Source organism: Passer montanus, unplaced genomic scaffold (genome assembly GCF_014805655.1).
Source record: "Passer montanus isolate IOZ18808 unplaced genomic scaffold, ASM1480565v1 scaffold7, whole genome shotgun sequence".
Classification (NCBI taxonomy): domain Eukaryota; kingdom Metazoa; phylum Chordata; class Aves; order Passeriformes; family Passeridae; genus Passer; species Passer montanus.
Genome location: NW_024372147.1, coordinates 10,129,117 through 10,151,934, shown reverse-complemented (window position 1 = coordinate 10,151,934; position 22,818 = coordinate 10,129,117). Strand labels below are relative to the sequence as shown.

The window sequence follows — 22,818 nt, the reverse complement described above, 5'->3', positions numbered from 1 at the left end:
TCACCAAAGCCATGAATTCACATCCTAAAAGAAAAAGAGTTGAGTAAAGAAGTGCTGAATCAGACTTCAAAAAACGAGGATTTCTCCACAGCAAGGGCTCTGATATGACAGAAAGTGGTTTGGTACAATCATGTGTAATTTTGCAGGGGCTATGCTAGTAGTATTAGCTATTATCTGGGGTTTGCAAAGCACATAAAAAGTACTTTTGCAACTAATTTATTTTTTTTTTCTATTACCTAGCTAATATTGTATTAATAGATAAAGGTGATTTTAAAAAAGGTGAAGGGAGACTTTTTTCCAGGGTCTGTAGTCTGTAGTAACAGGACAAGGTTTTAAACTGACAGATCATAGGTTTAGATTGGACATAAGGAAGGAATTTTTGACTGTGAGCGTGATGAGACAGTGAAATAGGTGGCCCAGAGAAGTTGGATGCCTCATCCCTAAAAGTGTTCAAGACCAGGCTGGATGGGATTGGTAACAAATGATCTTTAAAATCCCTTCCAACGCAAATCATTCAATGGTTCTATCATACTGATTCTCTGTCTATATGTGTCTGTAAAATACCTAGAACTACAAAAAACTCTTGAAGTTGTGTATGTATGTAAGGCTGTAGACTGCTTAAAACAGGCATATTCCACACACAGCATATCTGCATAACTTGTCTTTCTCAGATAATAGCCTGAGTGCATGAGGATCCAAAATGATAGAGAGCTGCCTTATATGTGGAGAAAAATAAGTAGGAAACATACCTTCTGAGAGCAGCACTTAATAACATTTGGATGCAGTGGCTCGCGATTGTGCCTTCAACTTTCACAAAATTTACTACTTAGTCAATGACCAAAGGTAAAGTTATTTTACACTGTAAACTAAATGTCAAGTCAAAACAAAGATTTATAGGGGATAAATCTGGAAATCAGGAAGATGAAAATTAGCTCAGCCAGCATGGTGTTAGTCAGACAATTTGTCAATTGACATAGATCCTATAGGGCCACTCAGTTCCAACAATGAAAAAAGCATATCAAATGGCAGTAGGCAGTAAGAAACAACAAAAATTTTTATCTTGCATCCAGTTGTGATCACACCTGTGAGTGTTTGTCAGGGAATGGAATGTGTGAAATAAAAGTAGTGCTTATTATTGAAACAACTATTTACAAAAGGGCATAAAATAATTGCTTGAAAAGTGTGGTTTTGCTTTCAATCTCCCTGAAAAAGCATGGTACAGTCTTGTGACTACATACCACAAGGTGAAATCAACTTACATGACTGCTGCCATGCATATTTCTCTGGTCTGTGGACTGACACCAAATCTACTTACAATTAGGAAGCTAGTGTATGTGTCTCTGATAATTTATATCATAGACATAAAGATAAATAGACACATCTGTTTTATTAAAGTGCACAGGAGCAGCAAAGATTTTTTTTTTAAGTACTCTGGAGATATAAAGCATAACATTTCTCATGTCTGTAGTTAAGTGATTTCCTCAGCAGTTTTCAGATCTATAGTCAACAGATAATTTTTATAGAATTCTGACGAGTTGAAAAGTCATATTTTCCAAATGAGGGACATTTGAGGGACCTCTTCATTCTTAAAATTACCCTTTTATACTAGGACATCCTTTTCTGGGATTTGCACAAAACTTTTAGTTGTCCATGCTCAAAATGCAGTATTTTAATTAAATAGGTAGTTACAAAACTCACAAGAAACACAAGTTATGTATCAGCCTTCTCAGAATTCTGAATTTCTTATCAAAAGCATTGGGAGTTCTGCTGCTGCTTAGATTCCAGTATCACATCTAGCTCTTTATTCCTTGCTCTTAGATTGCGCTTTAAAGTGGAAAACATATTCTGTTCTTCTACTACAATCTCCAATTAATGAATATGAAATACTAAACTATATCTTAATTGCTAATCTTTTTGATTTGTATGGACTGTTTTTGTTAGTTCTCCTTTTGAAAGTATTGAAGTTTGTATTTCATGTATATTCTTCTCACTTAGTAGCTCAATCATTCATTCACTGGCAATCTTATGGATAACCAGCACAAAACTGGTGGGCTTTTTTCTAAACAAGCACAGCATGTAAGAACCAAAACAAGTTTTAAAAAATCAAACTTCTTTCTACTCCAGTTGAAATATAAAATTTTGTTTGAAGATTCAAAATGAAATGTGCCGTTCCAAGCACCCATACAGCCTGGGCAATGACTGGTTAGTAACACCTCTGCAGACACTGGGGGGCACAGGTGGCAATGAGGCAGCAGAGCCCCCCAGACAGCAATGGAGACTCCCATCTCCAGCGCTATGCAAGCCAAATGAAACCAGGTCCAGAGACAGATCCTGCTCCTATACCTGAGATCCATGTGATGCTCTGCCCAACTCTCTGGGACTCTCCTATATGGCACAGACACTGATATCCTGGTGTCAGTTGCATGTAGACCACCAAGGTGATTGGGAGCTGGAGCAACAAATGTTCAAGTGGCTCTAGGAGCTTGGTCTTCACCCTGGGAAGGGAAGGCTTCTCTGGGGGTGAGGGGGCGCTTATCATCTACAGATACTTAATAGAAAACAAACACAGAGGCAGTCTCTTCTCAGATGTTCACAGTTAGAGGATGTCAGGCAAAAATTGCAAGTTGAAAGAATCAATCTCGATTAAAGTTATGTGTACTTTTTCATGGTGAAGGTGGTAAGGGTTCCCACAGAGGTTTTAGAACTCGGTATCTGGCGAGACTAAAACCTTACCAGACAATGTTATGAGCAATCCAATCTAACAGAGATGCTTTGGCCTAGATGACTTTCAGAGAGCATTACCAACCTAAATTATTCCAGATTCTATTATATGTATTTTTTGCATATAGTTTTCAGCTTTAAGAAGAAAGTTCTTATGTTCCTTACTGTACAAGCTCCTACAAGAAAATGCATTGAAAACTGCCAAATTAAAACCCAGGTGAACTCTGATCCCAGACAGATCATTACATGGATCTACCAGGTAGTACCTCTACTAGTACTACCACAGTACTAATAAAACATCCTGTGAAAATATTTTCTTTCTGTTAAAATAAAAGTTATTTATAACAGACATACACATGATGGAAGATATTCAATTTTTATGGTTTTAATTGTGAAAATAGTGAAGTTTTTAAAGCAATATTACTATATTCAGATTATACTTCTTCACTAAATCATAGAAACAGCGGTTTACTGTTAAATAAGTTTAAAAACAGGCGCTGTGAAGGACACATTAACCTAGCCAGCAGGCCAGAATTGGCTCTACATCATCTGAAGTTGTCTAATATTAGTAATGAAAAATCAAAACCTGAGAATTTATTAAGAAGAAGCCTACATTTTAGACTAGCACTTATACTCTCCATAGCATTAACGAGGTTTCCAGCTACAGAAAAGCAACTGCAAGTCCCATCACTATCCAGAAGAAAACATTTAGCAATTAAGGTCAAGTTAAAGAAGACCAGAAGTGATATAATAATCTAATTTTCCACTTCCTTGTACTCTTTCACACCTACTGAATTGGCTAAGAATTATTCTCCACCAAATCAAAATGGTAACGTTTTACATCTGCTTTGCATGAGGTTGCAGAGAACAGAGAAGATACAGAAGAGGTTTCTGGGACAATTTGAAGAACTGTAGGATGTATGCAAGGATAGTATAGTTAAATAAAATTAGAGCTAATGGTTATAAAGACAAAAATACATAATAAAAAAATCATTGTAATTTCATACATCCATAGTGTAGTAGTTTATTCAGACAAAAATTGAATCTATACTTTTTAATGCTGCAATCTGTGTTCTTCAATTATATCACATAATGAAAAGGAATAAGACCTTTTTTAGTAAATAACCCATCCTAGTGAGAAATGCCAGCTCTACAGACCATAAGCAGTTAACTAAATCTGTTGTAGTTTGTCAAAAGCTCACCTTAATGTAAATAAAGAAAAAAATTGTTTGCACTATTTAATTAATTACAGACAGAATTAGCATTTTAAGTATTATGTACAAGATCTACAATTGTATTTATAATCATTTGGGTAGGAAACAGCCTTTAATGGTCATTAAGTCCAACCCACTGCCATTGGGTCGGACATCTTCAATAGTATTCCTGGCTGAACAAGTCATTACAACCAATTACATCAATGCTCATGGATCATGCAGTAACTGCAATGATTTACCACTGTATGTTAACAACTGGATTTACTTTGTTAACACCTGCCTTTTTTACCAGGGTTCTCCAGAAAATAAGCATGTTTCCTGCTTGTTGTGATATATTAGGTATCAATGACAAATCAGCTGTCCCAAGCAGCACTTAGCCTCTTAGCTCAGCAACTCTGTGACTGCTCCCATCTCAACCTTTCTGTTTTCTCAGTCATGCACTGCAGTCATAATGAAGTAATCCATCCTTCTGACAACAAAGACCTTAACCCTTTGATACAAATGTCAACTGAAGAATCTTTAAACCCAGGAAAAGTAGAGTTACTAAGAAAAACAGTTAATGCTACAAAAGACCTTTTTTGTTCAGGGATGTAGACTGGCATACATGCACAAGCATAGCCACATACATACAAACACTTGTCTATTTGCTATTATTTATTTATAGAGAGTATCAGATGACTCTACCTAATAAAGCATTTTTCCTTTTTTTTCCTTTTTTTTTTCAGGGATGGCTGCACTGTTGTAAAGAGGAAAAACTGTGACTTCATGAGGTCATCATAAAAGGGCTCCAGCAATACCTTTCAATCATGCCTCTAGATATACACAGTGTAACACCTAAGAAACAGGATGGCAAAATGTCAGCATTTAAAATGGACAAAACCTCTCCATTTTGTCTTATTTTACTGGACATCATAAACGCCTGCCATGAGTTTGACTCTTTCCCCACCACTGCCAACCCTTACAATGAAAACAATCTAACATCACAGATTCAAGGGTACTTTATGTCAGTGGGAAGTACAGTGTTTGCATATCTGAATTTACATACCTCACATGACAATATACAGAAACATTTGTGAAATTCACAGCTGAAGCAGTGTCTGCTGATTTCCCATTAAGTGCTTTAGCCACATGAACATTGTTTTCCTTGTCTAGTTAATTGCCAGCAACTTCCTAATTTCACTCCAAAACAAACAATTCTGGTTAAATTTATGCCATTTTAATTTAATTTAAATAATCCACACCCACACTGAGTATAATGAACCATACTTTTTTCGTGTACTAGTGTGTTCTTGGATGACTTTATCATAGTTTTTTATTTCACTTAACATTACCTTGGGCTCCCTACGGAGAAATAAGTAAAGTTGCTCATTTCAGTCTCTGGAGACAAGCAATTCCTTTATTCCCACATTCCTTATATTGGTGAGAGAAAAGTCCCTTGTTAACAATTTATTTAAGAGTGAAAATATTTAAGTATAATTTCTTTGTAGGAGATAGTAAGTATTATTTATTATCAACAAATGCCTATTACCATTCTAGGCATCCTTTCTGTAGCTACTAAATCAAAAAGGAAAATCCGCTGAACAGTAATCACCAAAAAGTGTATTCACTGCTTTTATCTACTCTTAAAAAAACCCCCACATCAGAATTCTGTGCTTGGAAATGGGGAACACATTCCAGTCGACAATGTTTTCATAGCAGATTAAAATTCTTGGGTATGCTCCCTAAAGATTTTTATTAAGCAAGACCTTTAATGTGCTCAGCAAAAGTTCAGGTTTTGTAACAGCTCTTCATTAAGGCTGAGTTCAAAGCAGCCAGTCTTTTGCCTTATTACCAGAAAATGCTGGTCAGGGAGCTTTGAGTTTAGCACCATGTTATCAAAACCAGTCAGGATTAAACCATGGGATATTCCCATAATTACCTTATCTAAAATAAACCTAGGCTTAATTGGAGAAATTATCTGTCAGGCTTCCAATTTTTATAATGTAGCTACTCAAGTAACAGGAAAAGATGAACCCATTCTCCATTTTCTCCCTATTTCCCTTTAACAATGACAATAGTATGTGGCTAAAGATTTCCCACTGAACCTAAAGGCACATTTTGAACTGACCAATAAAAACACATATTTGCACATGTTTGTTACATTCCCATGTGATTTTTTGCTTCCTCATTGTTGTGAGAACCTGATATTACTTAAAGTCAATTAAAGTGCATGTTTCTTTTTTGGTGGTTTGTTTTTTTTTTGGTTCTTTTTTTTTTTTTTTTGGTTTGTTTTTAATGCTAAAGTGGTCAGTGACTTGAAATGTGATAAGTCAAATAAGGAATAATGATCTAAGGGAACTCCTTGAAGACACTGACACAATACGGCATGACAATAAGGCATACATGCCGGAATAAATAATCAGACTTTAGGTCTAAGCTTTTTAAATTTGGGGTACCCCTATTAAAATATTTGAAATTTTGATGAAATGCCTCCCTTATTTGGTCTTCTACTTATTAACATGATTTTTCAAAGGAAAGGTCAATTACTAGACAAGAAAAAATAAAGTAAATGCATATTTTCTTAATAATTGAAGAAAATTCTGAGCATTAAGAAGAGATGAGAAAACACTGTACCTCTCACAGAGAATTTCATGGGAAGGAATGCCACATAAACTTCAACATTTTATTGTTCTGTTATAAAATGGCAACACTTAATGTTAAGCAGACATAGCAAAAATCTTCTATCTGTCTTAAGTAGCAAACCCTTATTTTCTTGGTGTAATAAAATGACATGAATTATAACAATAGTTCAGACTGAAGAAATGAAGCAGCATGAATATAATCAAAACCCCTCTCGGGGCTACTGTCATTATCCATTAAAAGGTAAGTGACAACTTCTTCTTAATTTGCTATTAATCTTCCACATTTCCCCCACAATTTAATATGGCAAGATTTTATTTAATTAGTATGCTCATTATAATTGTTTGTCATAGTGGTTTGTTTAGTTGACACAAGTTGTCTAACACTGACTGTACAGATGGCAGAGTACCAGTGTCTAGTCTCAGAGGAACTATTTGACCACTGCAGTAAAAGAGCAATAAACAAAATAACAACATTGCAGCCCACTCCAGTTTATGTAGGCAGTCAGCCTTTTATCGCTGTAAAACCTTGAAATGGATGTATGAGCACTGCTGCTATAAACAAAGAGTTGTTTACAGCTTTGGGATGGCAGATACCACTACTGGCCTAGAAGCTTCAGCAGCCTGAATGTCAGAAACTGACTAATGTGGAGAAACATACAGTGGCTGGTTTTATAGAGAATATGTTTTATAAACCTCAAGGGACAATTTATCACAAATTCATCCACTCTGCTGCAGATTGCTGCTTTAATATTGAATACTGGATTTCAGTCCACATATCAGCTCAAGCAAGGAAGGGAGGGGAATCAAAGGCTGTACTAGCTTCTCTTCATTTTATCATGTTAATTCTGGAATTTCTTCACAGCAAATCTATTTTAAATGCACATTTTTCCATTTGTAAAAAGAAACTGTTGTGTGATTTATGCATAGTTTATTAGAAAAAGACAAACCTAGTTGCTCTCTTATGCTATATCAATATTATTTAATTGTATGCAGTTAAATCTGCTTGTGAATACTGCATGTATGCCAGTCTATAATAATAATAAACCCCTTATTTTATGCTGCTAATAGGCAAAAATGCAGCTGTCCCCCCATATTGAAAAAAGAGTACTTCAAGAACAGAGCAACAGTGCACACACTGATATTTTTATTGCCTTGTTACCTGTGTAAGTAGCCAGTAAGTAGTCACCCATTTCCTTGATCCCCTGACAGTAATGAGATGGGTACATATAATTTTAATTCCTTTGCCTTTTCTCTTTGTGAAACATGTAATACATAATTCTGATTGTAAATGTAAAGTCAGATGTTGAGAGTTGCATAGAAATTCTGAATTTAAATTTGGAACTAAAACTTAAGTTACTTTCCACTAATACAAATTTCATGCTAATGTAACTCCACAGAATTACACAAAATCCATATTGACAGGAAATGTGAGATGACAACAGAGATCTAACATTAATGTCAGTTAAGTCTTGCTTCCAAACTAACACTTTCAAAGGTACTTAAGATCAAATAACACAAGATCCTTTTCTGAAAGGCTTCTGAAAATAATTTACAAAAGTTACAAAATTTCAATAGCACAACTCCCTTCACATTACATACTTGGCTGAAAACATTACATAGCTGTTTGGACTCTACCAAGTTTTTAGCTGAGGGATGATTATTTGAGCACCACTTTCAAGGACATTTGAATTTTCAGCAATGGTATAGGCCAGTATTTCCTGTGTAGGATCACTGCATCAATACTTGCCAAGCAATTTTCAAGCTTTTGCCTGTTTTTGAATCTTTACCTCTCTGAATCTGAAACCCTGACCTTCCCTAAGACAGTAAAATTATATTCTTATCATTACTAAGATTTTTAAAGTTCTAAATAATATTGGATTGATCAAATCATGCAAGTTTTTCATAGTGGAATATAAGATAAACTTTTACAAAATGACCACTCAGGTTTGTTTATCATATTAGCCATAAACAAAAATTTGTGAAGGGATACATGTAGTATTCACATTCTCTGAACATGATTCTTTTGCTCAGGGTTTTTCTCCTGGGAAACTAAAAGGCAGCCAGAAGCCTTAGAGGAAAGAAAAACAATTCTTATTTCATTTGCTTCTCTTGTGTTGTGCTCATGTGGAATGTGTTTGGAGATTGTTTACCTAAGATGACTGCTTGATTAGGGTCTGGTTTGAGTTGTTTTGACTCATGGGCCAATTAGGGCCAAGCTGTGTCGGGACTCTGGAGGGAGTCACAAGTTTTCATTATTATCTTTTTAGCATTCAGTAAGTATTTTTTCTGTATTCTTTTTAGTTTAGTTTAGTATAGTATAGTATAGTATAGTATAGTATAGTATAGTATAGTATAGTATAGTATTCTTTAATATAATATAGTATAATAAAGTAATAAATTAGCCTTCTGATAAGATGGAGTCGTCCTCACTATTCCTTCCTTCATCGGTAGCCCTGCATTTGCAACAGATATACTTTAAATGCAGATGCAATAGATACACAATAGATGCAGATCAATTGTGCACAAATTTGATATATTTCTCCTGTAAAGAATATATAATTCAAATTCTCATTGTGGTGTAAGAGAAGCTTTTGAGATACAATAATTCTGGAGTGAAAACTTTAGTGTGATATTGAATTATTTTGTTCTGAATGCCCAGGAAAACAGAAAACAGAGAGAATAGTCAGTCTACCTAAATGTAATGCTTACAATATGGATGATGGAACAAAATACAGTACAAAATGTATCTAGCCATAAGATTATTTAAACATTTGAAAGGTAGGCAGGAGAAAAACAAACACAACTTTAATGGAATTTTAGCACATGTTGAAATTAAAAGTTCTATAAGATAGAATAGAATATATATAAATCTAGTTTTATGACTTTTCATTTTAAGGCTTATTTCATAGTCAAAAATAAAGTTCTAAATTTTAAAGACTAAGTAACATAAAATAATCACCCAAGAGAAAGGAAATTTTCATTCAAAATATCAGGAAAGAATAGAGCAGAAATGCTATTTTAATGAAAAAGAGATTTTATTATAGTAAGGATTTTGGAGTAAGTGAGATTTAGCTAAGAATAATGTTAATTTGATATTTACATTATGAATGAGTCTGTATCATACTTGATTATACATACTTGCTGACAAAAAACCAGATATACACTATGTCCCAAATTCCACATATTTAGGGAACCATACCATAAATTACTTTATGGCTCTTTTACATTTATGAACAAGCAATATCTTCCCTTTTCCATATTATATTCCCTATTCCGTAATTTGAATTAAAAATCACCTCATAGGTTAACTGCATTTTTTAGTTTTTTCGTCTATTTTTCTTTCATTCTAAAAAAGTCTAGTACTAATTGGAAGATCTGAATGATAGGCTAGAAAAGGTTTCCTTAGCAATAACAGGACATTCGGCACCATTACGAACTCTTTCATTTTGTGCTGAAGCAGTGCTTACATTAACATCAGCAAACTATTTTCAAAGTTGACACATCAGAAGCATTAAAAAAGTCTGAACTTTTCAACTAAGGTAGAGCAAAAGGAATATAGATGGACTGGTAGGCTGCCAACAAGATACCTCCTTGATTTAAGGTCAATATCTACACAAGGCAACACCTTCAGGAATATAAATCCAAGGTACTGTATGGGAATAAGGGCATTTCTGCATTCCTTACCTCCACCTTACCTTTATTTTGGAAATCTGTTACCATGCTCTGGGCCATCCTACAAAGGAAACTCACAACTCATCTCTTTCTGCTTACACTAGGTAGCCACATAATATATCTAAAACTCTTGGAATGCTTTTCTGACTTCAAGGGCAAAGGCATGGACATCTCCTAAAAAGGCTTTTTCAGCTTGAGCCAGACTCAGAAGTGAGTCATTCTCCCAGATGCTTTCTTGTTGTTAAAGCAGTATGTTCATAAGAATGAGAAATAGTGAATGATTATGCACCCTGACCAGATGTATTGCTGCTGACCAACCACCTCACACAAAGTATAATGTCAAGGAAGACTTTTGCTCACTGTGTGCACTTCAGTGGAATGAGAGGATGTTCTGCCCACAACTAAGCACAGTCTGGCCTGTCACCAGCTGTATATGTCTCTATGTTTCTAAACATATAGCATGTATGTATTGGACCTACATTTTTTGTGCCTCAAAACAGGTTTATACAAGCCAGGACATCAACAGATAAGTGCTGTATATTTATCCCAATTATGTTCTTCTTCGTCATCCAACCAAGTATCCTGCAAATTGGCTACTGCTTTTCATTAGGAAATGGTCTGTAAAGCACTATTATGCAGGAGTTTTCTTTGCAATATTTTCTTTTGCCAAAAAACCCCAATACTGGGACCAGTAATGTCAGTCTCTCAACATCAACACAAAAGGCTTGTGAAGTCTGATTATCCATTCTCCCTCTTTACACTCTTGTAATCTAAAACAGGACAAGGAGCTAGTTTTTACCACCTGAACAACTGAAGAGAGAGGAAAAATGAAAGTCTGGATGTTGCGAAATGCATGTTACCTAACTTAAAAGGGAGGAAAACCCAAGGTTTTATATAGGTTTTGAAGTTAGACGTCAGAAGACTGTATCAGGGTATTTAGCTAGTAGAGTTCTCATAAATTCATCTGTAGTGTTGTCTGACTCCTATGTCAATTACATCCGAGAGAATAAGAAATTTTATTCAGACGTGAATAAAGCACCTGAATAAAAGCATGAAATGCAAATTCCAGAATTTTCAAAAGCGACAGGCTCTTAGCTATCTGCTTCAAGATTTTTTAAATTTATAGGCATTCTACACAGAAAGAATTCATAGCCTTTAATATACTTTAAGATGCCTGCATATATATTGTTTGTATTATGTTGTTTATTATCCCTCTAGCCAGATTCCACTGACATAACAACCTTAAAGCATGCATTCTGTCCCTCTTTCTCCAGTTTGGTTTTCATGGTCATGACAGACAAACTCAGTCCTGATATACTGAAAGTTTTCCATCTTTAATTCACTATTTATTCTCCTCTAAGGCAATTAGATTGCACTTTTAAAACTCACCTTAAGGTTTCCTTTTCGTCCATAAACCAGACTAAGGAACATGCCAATGTCATGTTCCACTTCAAGTTTCTCATTTTCCCCTGTATGTTCATTCTTAGATATTTTAATTTCTGACTTCCCAGAAAGTCAGCACTGCTTTTTTTTTCCCAGTCTACTGTCAAAACTTGGCACTCACTCATTTTTGTCTTTTTTGGTAAATGCAAGAAAGATCTTTCACCTTTTATTTTTTCTTTTTTCCTTTATTTTCTTTGAGCACAATACAGGAAAAAAATTAAACCATCTATATTTGTATCAAACCAGTTACAAAAACCAGTGAATTAACTAGCTGCAAGCAAAATATGACTGGAGTAGCTTTTTGTTCTTGAGAAAAACTAGTTTTATGCCTGGTGACTTAATTTACTTTGTTTGTAACTGAAATGAAATAAGTCAGCTGGGTAATCTCCCACCTGCATTTAATAGATCCTTTTCCACATCACAAAAGCACTACACAATTTGGCACTGTTCTGAATGATTGGCAACTTCTACTCAGGAGAGACCAAAGAATTAAATGCCAAGGGTTTTGCAGGTCAGTGCTTTGCCAGAACTATATTGGAAAGCTTGGTTCTCTCTTTAGAAATGCTATAAGTTGTTTATATTCATGTGAAATAAAGTGCAACCAAATAAAAAAAGCTAACAAGAAAAAAAAGTCATCAAGACTTATTGCTCGAAGTTGATGACAGAAGGAAATAGAAGTATTCTAAATCTATTTTCCCATCTTCTTCCAGAAATAACACGAAGTTCTGAAAGTTTTATAATGGGAAAAATATCCCCATTGCTGAAATGCTAATGTGTTGGATGCATAATTTTCTAATCTGTTTATTATTAAATGATGTTACAGAGTAATGAATCAGCAAATGTGTAACTAAAGCCTCAGAAAATGGTTGCATTATACTGTTGCTTTAGCAGGGAGTGTGGAAGTGCTCCAATCATAAAAGTGATAAATGCCTAAATCCACAGCATCACAAAATGGCTGAGGTTGAAAATAAATTTTTGGGGACAATCTAGTCCAGCTAGACCTGTTAAAGAAGGTTCACCTAAAGCAGGTTGCACAGAATCAAGATCATGCAGGTTTTGAATAAATCCAGAGGAGACTTGAAAACATCTATGGGCAGTCTGTTCAACGGTTGGTCACCTTCAAAAAAAGGTTTTTCCTTCTTTTCAGTATGTCTTTGTAGTCCTCAAACTGTATTTCAATTTATGCACATTGTCCTGTCACTGGACATGACTGAAGATAGTCTGATTCCATCCTCTTGGCACCTGCCCTTAAAATAATTGTACATATTGATAAGATCCCTGTTCAGTCACCTCTTCTCAAGGTTAAACTGGCCCAGCTCCCTCAGCCTTTCATCATAAGATGATATGCTCCAGTCCCCTAATAGTCTTTCTAGCTCTCCAGAAGTTCCTTGCCTTTTTTGAACAGGGCAGCCCAGAACCAGACACAGCATTTCAGGCAAAGGCTCACTGGTGCAGAGTAGAGGGGCAGGATTTCTTCCCTCAACCTCCAGACAATGCTACTCCTAATGCTCCCCAGGACATCATTGGCCTTTTGGCCACAAGACCACTCTGCTGGCACATGGACAGTTTGTTGTCCACCAGAAACCCCAGGTCTTTTCCCACAAAGCTCCTTCCCAGCAGGTCAGCCCCCAGCCTTGTACTGGTGTGTAGATTATTCTTCCCCAGGTGAAGGACCCTGCACTTGCCTTTGTCAAAATTCATTAGGTGCCTCTTTGCACAGCTCTCCATCCAGTCCAGCTCTCTGTGAATGACAGCACAGCTCTCTGGGGTATTCACAATTTGTCCCAGTTTTGTGTCATATGCAATTTGCTGAGGGCAATTCTGTCCCTTCATCCAGGTCATTGATAAATGAGCTGAACAAGACTGTAGCCAGCACTGACCCCTGGGGAACACTGCTGTGTGTCTCCAACCGGACTCCACAACCGGCTTGTGAGCTCCACCATTCCACCAGATCTGCCTCATTGTCCGTTCACCTAGCCCACACTTGCTGACCTTACCTGGGAGTTTGTTATGGGAAACAGGGTCAAAAGCCTTGCTGAAGTCAAGGTTGACAGCATCCACTGCCCTGTCCTCATCTACCCTGACAGCCATGCCAACAACGGAAGGTAATCAGCTTGGTCAAACATGATTTCCCCTTGGTGAATCCATGATGACTACTCCTGCTTTGCCTCCACGTACTGAGACATGACAACCAGCATGAGTTGCTCCATCATCTTTCCAGGCATGGACATAAGGCATCCTGGCCTGTAGTTTCCTGCACTAGTGTAGCCTAACCTTGAATACTGTATGCAGTTTCAGCACCACAATGTAAGATTTTAATCTATTAGAGAATGACCAAAGCGAGGCTATGCAGATGGTGAAGGGCCTTGATAGGAAGCCATACACTGAACAGCTGAGGTCCTTTGGTCTGATCAGCCTGGAGGAGACTGAGGAGAGAACCCCTTGCTGTCTGCAACTTCCTCACGAGGAGAAGGGGCAGACACTGATCGCTTCTCTGTGTGACCAGTGACAGGACCAGAGAAAATGGTTTAAAGCTGTGTGAGGGGAAGTTTAGGCTGGGTATCAGGAAGAGGCTCTTCCCCCAGAGAGTGGCTGGGCACTGGAACAGCTCCCCAGGGCTGGGGAAGAAGTCACAGCACCAGCGTGAGAGTTCAAGCAGCATTTGGACAATGCCCTCAGTCACATGGTGTGATTTTCAGTGCTCTTCTGTGTAGGGTCAGGTAATGGACTTTGCTGATCCTTCTGAGTTCCTTCCAGCTTGAAATATCTGTGATTCTGATTCCTGAGTCCTCCTGTTTGCACTCTTTGAAGGCTAGAGTGACACTGCCTTTCATCCAGTCCTAAAGTACTTCTCTCAGTGACCTTTCAGAAAGTGGCTTAACAGTTCCAGTTAGTGATATTAGGTAGGAAAAAACAATGGTGATAAGAAAAATTTGTATTTTATAGCAATATACTAGAAATATATTTGGAAATTGAGATATGCTGTGGCTATCTTGGGTTTCCAAAGTTGACCTATTATTTTTATTATAAAAAAAGGTATTTTAAAGAGCTTACCCTCAGTTTCAGTGCCCAGTATCACAGGTTTACAGATGTGTTTCTCTTTCATTCATATATTTGTCAGGTAAATGCAGTCATGTATCTTCATAAATGTGTTGTTGTCATTGTTGCTGTAAGAACATTTTCTCTTAAACTAAAAAATAAGTCTCAGGATTTCTAAGGCTGAACTTGTTTTGGATGGTCTTGACCTCTGGTTTATCTTGTAAAACAGGAACAGAGGTTATGCAACCACCAGATTACTATGAAACACTTTTCTTTAGCTTTTACTAGAGCTTTTTAGTTTTGTATCATTGCATTATGCAATAACTATCATTTTATATATCTCTAAATAATAAGATAGCAATAATAAGCAGAATTCTGTGCGGGATGAAGTACATATCACCCTAAAATAAAAATGCATTGTACAAGAGTACAGGCAACACAGTTGCCTAATACTAAAGTTTAGAAGGTACAGGCACCTGGCAATAGAGGAGGATTCAGGCTACAGGCAACCCACAAACAGTAAGTTAGCAAGCATGAAACAAATGCAAACCTCGGAATCAGAGAAAACAGCTTTAAAGACAACAAAGTGCACAAAAGTATCCAGCTTAAGAAAAGCACGCCATATGTATGTAGTCAATCATTCCAATAGTTAATCATTCACATAATGCAAATGCAATACATGAAAGAGAATTGTAAACCAATAAAGAGGAAACAAGTTAGCAGATTGCAAGACCAATTTAAAAATTGTAAAAAATTGATCCAAGAGTAAGAAGACATTACCCCAAAGTTAGTATCAAACTTGAGTCAAGGACATGTTTTAGTGGCAGTTCACTGTACTCTTTGCAAAAAGAGTAAAAAACTGAAATTATTGCCTGCAGTTTGTAGAAGCAGTGGAGAAATTATCACAAATGCCAAGATACTTCAGAGGTATTTATACTATTTGTGATTGGAAAGTTAATGCAAAAATAAGCTACAATAATTAGCCAATCTGAGAAATATGTGTCAATATGCTATGACTGGAGTATCTTCAGTAGACTGTCACGATTTTAACTGTGCTAATAGTAAATTCATGGTGTTCCTTGGCCTATATACAATCCATAGCTAGTAATCTACTGATTGAAGAAGAATGTAGACAACTAGACAACTGATTTGGATGGCATAATTTGGTAGCAACTGCTAGATTTACAGTTAGCAGGCTACACCACTACAACACACAGCAATGCACTGAAAACTGGGGTAAGAATTAAAAACATGTAGGGTATAATTTCTAATTAATCCAGCTGATGTTATAATAACAAGTCACTAAATGCATCTGAAGTAAGACCTAAAAAATAATATATATATATATATATATAGAGAGGTGATGGAATATTTTAAAAGAATTTTGATTTGGTGTCTCACAAGCTTAGAACATTATATAGTCCATGCTACATATCCTATCTTTTAGACACAATCAAAATCTTAGACAGGACTCCAAGTAAAAATAATAAAGGATACCAAACATTACACTGCCAGCATGAAGACACTATATAGCAGATTGAATCAAACAACAACGAACGGCACCATTTCTAGGAGATTCAAGTGGAAGCAGGGGTGACAGGAGAAAGAAATAACATGCAGGAATAATATCTTGGCAATATGAAACAGTGGAAGAATGAATGTCAAAGGAAAAAAAATCTGCAACCATGAAGAATAATTACACTTTTTTAAAGCAATTTGCAGTTGCCTGTGCTAAAGAGATCTGAGATCCTATTGATTTTCATATCTTTCTTTATTGCTTGTTTTATATATATATATATATATATATATATATCTTGAAGTTTCTCATTTTATTTCAAAACCAGTTATTAATTTTTATGTTATTATATTCTAATATCACCTTAAAATTCATCAGTCTACTGTGTTGCATTTTTAATACTGAAAGGTTAGTATATAATGCATCTGATCTATATAAACCCGCATAAACTATACTTGCTGATATAATGACAAAATTTGCTTATAAACACAGATGCTCTGTACTAAGAATAACATCCTACTTCCACTCCCTTGTAAGCCTGCATCAGCTTATACTGTATTATAAAAGGGCATAAATTTTTTATTAGTTCACTGAAAGGATATGAAATACTCTTTTCTACTTAGTCCCCAGTCATTGCTTTCCTTTAATTGGTACGTAATGATTTGAAGAAAAGTGAACCACATAAATATAGAGGTTTGGGGTTTGAAGTTTTTTTTAGCTGAAGGAAGTATACTGTATATTAAAATGTTGTTTGCTAGACAGTGACCCTCGGTAGAATAGCTAAGAGTACAATATAAAAGCATTGACTTTTTTGAAGGGTAAAATCTCTGATCATGATCTCACAGAAGTCAATGCAAAATGTCCTGCTAACTGCAGTCCCAGCAGTTCTGCCCCCTCTATCTCCCTGCAGTGGAACCAGATAAAATAATATATGGTGACATTTGTATGACCATCCTTTTTTAGTTTATGTAAGCCTGTAATAAACAAAATACAATCAATGACATATACCTGTCTGCACAAGAGATATTAAAGAAATTAAGGAGGGCGAAGTAGGGAGGGCACAAGCTTCTACAGATTTACAGTAGCATAATTTATGGAAGAGTTTATTCCACATTGTCCATAGTGTATATCTACCCACCATATGGTTTCTGTCCTATTTAGCAATTGCAAGCAGATTCTCTAAATGTCTCACTTTAGGGTCTGCCAAAGAAACTGTAGTGTATATGTATTTTTGCTATATGTTTCCAACAGAATAAGAATAAAAACAAAACTACTGAAAAATACTAAGAATGCTACTATATCATTTCTGATATCGATGTGGGTGAAAAAAAAGAGTAATAAAACTCCTTTCAAAACCAAAGTAGAAAAATACAGAGTTACAAAAATTTACTGCAAAAACAGCTTATAAATTTACCACTTAGCCCCATAATGCAAAGCCCTATAAGCTTCCCTGGAATACTTGACTTAAAAATATTTAAAAAATTTTAAAAAACCCAAACATTTTGGATGACGATGACTTAAATCTCTTAAAATCAAAGGGCACAGCATTCTACTTCTGCAAACTGTACTGCAAATAAAAAGAAAAAAATCCAAACCACACCATTCTGCTGTGGCATTTAACAGTAAAAAAGCAATGGGTGACCTCTTCCCACTTGGAAACACAGCAGAAGAACACAATGCTGAATTTCCAAATTTTGGATATGTCTGATATGATATGTTTATGAGAGATTTTTTTTTTAACTGGACAATGAAAATAGGAGAGGAAACCTAAGGAGGCAAAAAATATTTTTCTCTAGAAATTTTAATATTAAAAGACTGAGAAGCTCACTCTAGCATGCCATATATAAAACATGTAGAAGAATAACATCAACAAACATTCAGAAAATAATTATAAACACTCTCTACTCAAGTATTTCCATGAGTGTTAATGATGGGTGGAGCGAATCTTGTTAGATTCTACTAGATTGAGAAAAAACAAAGAGATCATCGCAGCCTACTATTCACTACATTCACTACAGGTGTCAGAATTACTAGAAGGAGATCTTCTAAGAACATGCAGAATTTTTTTCCAACAAACTACAAAATTAAAAGGAAGCAAGTGACTTATTAGGCTAGGAAATAAAAAAAAAACAGAGAAATAAGGTCTCATTAAGCATGTTGTACGTAATGGACAAGTAAATATTTTGCTACTCCTATCAAGCCAGTTCTGTCCCTACCTGTCAGTCTCAGCTGCAAGCGCCCTGCTAATATTCTGCTATCTCACTGCACTTTACGTCTGAGTGTATAATTAAAATATAGCCATAATAAATGCCATATTTATTTGAAGCGTACACAAGTGTAAAAATGTGTATGATTTTTAGGCACCACAGTGCATCTACCAATGTTTGAAACAATACATTTCAACATGATTACAGAATCTTTGTAGGTAGTAGAAAAGGCTAAACAGCTTGATGAAATAATGCAAATGATCTTCAGGACACTGCCAACATACACCAAATTATTAAATGGTCTCCAACTGTGAATTTGTAACTTTAATGTCACTTTAAATTGCAGCAGAGAAAACAGAAAAGAAAGTTGGGCCAGTTACTGGATATTTTAGAAAACATACTTTTAGCTACTATTATCAATTTACCACAAAAGAGGAAGGCAATAAATTTTCTCATACTGTCAAGTTGGCTCGACTAATGTTTATATAGTAAGGTTTCTCTCTTTCCTACCACCTGGATTGAGAGACTGTCTTCTTATCCAGTTAACAGATATTGCATCACAGAGGTGGAAACATATTTATCATGAGCTCCTGATAATCAAGATATTTTTCTCTTGGAAACAGTCAGGAAGATCACTCAGATTGTGAATCAAATCCTGTGCTGTAACGGGGAAGAAAAAAGCTCTTTGTTGTTCTTTTTTCTGTCAGCCTTTAAGGAGATAGGAGCTGACAGCCACATGTCGGTTGCAGAAAAAAATAACAAGCTGCAAAAAAATACCTTATTTTTAGCAAAGGAATTAAAAGAAAAACAGAAAATAAAGAAGTATTACTATCTAGATTTTTATTCAGTGATGTAACACCACTTGCCAAAAAAGAATAGATGTTATAATTTCTGTCTCACAGGCCACAAAACCTTGTGGCCTGTGAGACTGTCCTCATTGTCCACATCATCTCATTGTCCACAAACAATGAATGCAGATATCCTCAAAAGGCACAGACTTAGTTAGTACCCAAGGTTTGCCGACCAAGTCTATGTAATGGAAGCAGCCAATGATATAAATACACTCTGGATATTAAGACCTTTTTAAAAACTCTAAATCAAACCAGAATAAAAAAAAAAATCTTAAGTATTAGTTACATGCACTGTGCTCAGTGTAGCCCATTTGTTTTGTCTCAGATAGTTTGCAAAACATTTCCCAGCTGAAGGTGTAGTTACCCTGTGAGAAGTCTATTCAGCCTATCAGGCTATCTGATTACATTTCTGAACAAGCAAACTTTAAGGATAATGTAAGAATTCCTTACCTTTTATTTTTAACCCATGTAACCATCTATTTTCAAGTGTTTTCTCAATGTATAACAAACCTTTCTTTATGGCAAAAAGTAATATAGCCTCTCACAGAGTTTTAGACCACAGTAGTAGTTCTCTGCTTGACAGAGTTTTCATTATTTGGCATCATATTCCATGAATGTAATGTAATACTTAGATTAATAAGAAAGAAGAAGAATTTTTTATTATAAGGAAACTAAGACCAAGCAACAGATTACAGACGACCACTTTGCACTCATGAGTATGAAGGCATCAAGAAAAGAAATTTGAATGCTATTCATTTTTCAAGTCTTTTACACAGGCTACCTCTAAAGAGGAATTGTACACTTAAGGCGACTTATGAAATTGCTAAAAAGTCAGCCAGATATTTCAGCTTTGAATTCAAAAGTAAGGTTAGTCACAAGAGCAAGTTTCCCACATTAATAGGGTCACATAAATTTGCACTGAAGTGCAACTACATTATAAACATACCTTAATCATAAAGTATGATGATTCAGGCTTCCAACCATAGTGTCTTTCTTTATCCTATGTCTCTCTTACAAAACTACAGGAAAATAATGCATTGAAAGAAACCTCACTTTTCCAAGGCCCAACCAGTTCCAACCTCCACCCCCTAGTTTTCTTGCTGAGAATGATGCCATTGACAGAATCATCAAGGTTGGAGGAGACCTTAAAGATCATCTAGTCCAACTATCAACCTAGCATCACAATAAGCACCACCCAAACCATATAGTGCCACACATCTTGTACACTTCAAGACACATTCCCTGGCAGCTTGAAATCTAAATACTGAAAGAAGCTGAAAGAACAGCTACAATTCAGATTTACTACAATACTGTTATGAACAATCAGCCCTTATTTCCATGGGAGATAAATGTAATTAGCTGGGTGCAGACCCATCCATGAATCCAATCTACTTCTAAAATCAAAGATGTGTTATTTTTTCAAGACAGATACTGCTACCATGTTGTATCATTAAAAGAAGTTCTCAGCATTTTTCAGGTTTTATAAAAAAGCAAAAATTTTGTATTAATTATTTCATGCTTCTGAGAATGTTTCAATGGAACAGATATGGCATCTTAAAATATTACTCTAATAGCAAAACAGGAAAATTTTCATAATAGCTTTTTTCAGACACAGTGCCTGGAAATTTATTGAACAACTTGAGCACTCTAAGGCACTCAAGAGTAAATGATAACTGAGTTTGGGGAAGTCTAATGTTGCTATGAGGGATGGAGTTATGAGGAGGACACATTTTATAGTCATGTCCTACAAAATACATGTTTGGCAAAAGATGTTTCTGTGATATATGCTCATTCCAAAACTGCATGACTGCCTTTGGTACTTGTTTTCAATTACTCTTGTCTGTTCATTCCAGCGTTTTTGGTTTTTTTTTTCTTTCTTTTTTTTTTTTAACCTGCACACAATGTAATTAAAGATTGATATTAAAAATACACAATTAACTATATAGTGATGATGATTCATGCCATCTCAATTATTACATTGAAACAACCATTGCATTATTAAACATATGAATAGTAATGAATCTATTGCAAAGGGGTCAATGGGACTTGGGGATAGAAAAGATAACCCTTTCTCACTTCAGTGTAATCCTGTTCTTCAGATACCCAGGTTGTGATTCACTGAAAGCCATTGGAAAGCTAGCACATGCCCTGCACACCCAGTCCTGCCCCCACAGGCTCTCAGTATCTCTAGCTGTCTGTTCACCCTACAGCGATCCTTTCAGGGGAAAGAAGAAGGGAAGGATGAGGGAACTGAACAGGGAAAAAGCAAGGGAAGGAGGAGAGCAGAAGGGAAGGGAAGGCAGGAGCAGAGGGGGAACATGAACAGGAAGAGAAAGGAAGAGCTGGAGTGTCAGAGCTGTACATGCAACTTAGTCCCCAGGGACTTGGCTCCTATTCAGATTGGACCAGTTATAATGCAGGTGACCAGCTCTTCAGATAGCCTCAATGTGAACATGCCCTCTAATAGTTTAGGAGTTATTTGTAAGGATAGGCTTGTCACATTCCCATTGCCTGAGCTTGCAGTTCTCTGTATGCCTGGAGACACACCACACTAGCACTTTGACCCTGACTTAAGGGCTTGACTTCTTGGCTTGATGTTGCTATGGATAACTGGTTGATTCAAACCATCATCACAGACCTGTTCTATTTCTGTGGCTCAGGTATTTGGAGATGGCATCCTTGCCTTTGCCCTGCTGTGATGCTTATCTTCTCACTCATCTCACAGACCACTGTCTGACCTTGTTGCTCCCTCACACCCAGTTATTCCCTCCTGAGTGCAGATTGTCATGGGAAGGAAAAATTAAAACATTCAAGTGCATATAAGTCCGGTCAGCATACAGTATAATACAAGATCGCCCTAGTAAATAAAGTAATGACATCGATATAGTTTGCCAAACTTGCACTCAGCATTACCACATTATCGTGGTATCCTAGTGATGCCTGTCACTGGGCTCCAAAAAAAACCCCCAAAACAAAAACGAAAACAAACCCTGCATGATGTTTTATTTAGCCTTATCTTTCCCCCTCTAGTTCAGACTTAACAGTACTTAACAGGAAGAAAATAATAAGGGATTCGGAAATATACATGTGGTTAATTTAAAATGCCAAGCACCATATGTATTAATAAAATATATATAACATTAGATAAGGCAACCTGTTACAATGTAATAAGCACATAAAAATGAATTGTTGAACAGGTGCAGTGAAAGGAAACATCAATTAGAAAGTCAATTGGAAGGTCAAGATATCAATTAAATGGTTAATGAGCTATTTCTGGAAAAATCAAAGACAACTGCATTACACAGAATATGAGCTAGAAAATACTTCACAAAGCCAAAGGAGTAAAAGGGCAAACGTGATGTAGGAATTTAAAAAAAAAATATATATATAAAAATTCTACTGTTATTTGGTTTTTTTCACATAAGCTTCAGCTTAACTGACGACACTGTAACCTGTCCATCACCAAATAAAGACAGCTAGCCATTTCTAGTAGATAACAACCAATAAGATACAAAATTAGCCCTAAAGCAATTA

The 22,818-nt window shown here is 35.9% G+C and overlaps 1 protein-coding gene across 1 annotated transcript in view; it reads right to left on the bottom strand.

Moving 5' to 3' along the window:
- The window catches only part of PTPRD (protein tyrosine phosphatase receptor type D), a 1,150,086-nt gene that overhangs the window by 1,093,597 nt on the left and 33,671 nt on the right, over positions 1–22,818 (bottom strand). The gene's annotated exons all lie outside the window — the stretch shown is intronic.